The sequence below is a fragment of the Mus caroli genome, chromosome 6 (assembly GCF_900094665.2).
Source record: "Mus caroli chromosome 6, CAROLI_EIJ_v1.1, whole genome shotgun sequence".
Taxonomy (NCBI): Eukaryota; Metazoa; Chordata; class Mammalia; order Rodentia; family Muridae; genus Mus; species Mus caroli.
Window position 1 is genome coordinate 92575506 of NC_034575.1, and position 1124 is coordinate 92576629.

Consider the following 1124-nt stretch of genomic DNA (forward strand, 5'->3'; position numbering starts at 1 on the left):
TTTTGAAATTGTATTTCAGAGAAATCAAGACTAGTCAGTGCAGGTGATACGCAATCCATGTGACTTAGGCAACAGCCACTTCGTTCCTGGGAACTCACTATGTGATCCCTGAGTTCAAGAAAAACCTGTGCCTTAGTTTTAAAAACCAGCAAATAAATTTGCATCTAGTTGTCTTAAGTTTCANTAAAAATCTATATGAGATACTTCCTACTTACTTGATGGCTACTCCAGAATATTCAACTCACTTCATTTTGGATTGAGGGGCACCTTTGAAATCCCATCCAGAGTCAGTATTGCTTCAGGCGTAGCCCGAGGACAGATATCTAAAGCAACTTGGATTTGATTGTGAGGGTGCAGAAAGACCAGAGCTCCCCGGGCTCACATGTGGATCAAGAAAGAAAGGGAACTGAGGAAGAATTTACATCAAAGCAAGTGAGGCAATGCCAAGCAAACTTCCTTCACAGGCTGGAAGGGGAAAGCGATCTCTGTGGGCAGAGGTTTAAGAGGCGCCCTTTGAAGTGCTGCTGTTTATTCTGCAGGATTTTCCTACCCACTTCTTGAAATACAGTGCTAGCGAACCTTCATTCCCCCAAGCAAATAAAGACAAGTAATGGGCCTGCTCAAACCAGTATCACTGAGACTGTGGTTCAAAAAGAATACCTGAAGCTATTGCCCTGTGGGACATTCAAGGAGAGTAGCAAAGCTGGCTTCCTTACCCAGCATCCTCTGCACTACAGAGAACCAGCAGATGTGCTTAAAATTACCGGAAGCAATAGGCTGTTGTGATAGATAGTTTTCAAAACAATATTTTTCACTGTTTCGGTTGGTGTGCATAAATGGCTGTTGCTTTTGCTGAGTTGTTGGGTTTAACGCCCCCCCCCCTCCTTGACCTGGCCTGGCCTGGGTGCTGAGTGCCTGCCTATACTTCTAGTTCCTCTTCTGTTGGGTTCTCCCATTAGGATCTTTCCTGCCAAAATCTAGTCTCAATGCTATGAGTCCCAAACTATCTGGAAAAGCCATATATAGGTGTGTGTTCATTGACAGACTCAATGGTCTCTCAACCCGCAGCAGCAACAGCAGCACCAACAGTCAGCCTGGCAAGTAACTTAGAGAGGACCCTGTTA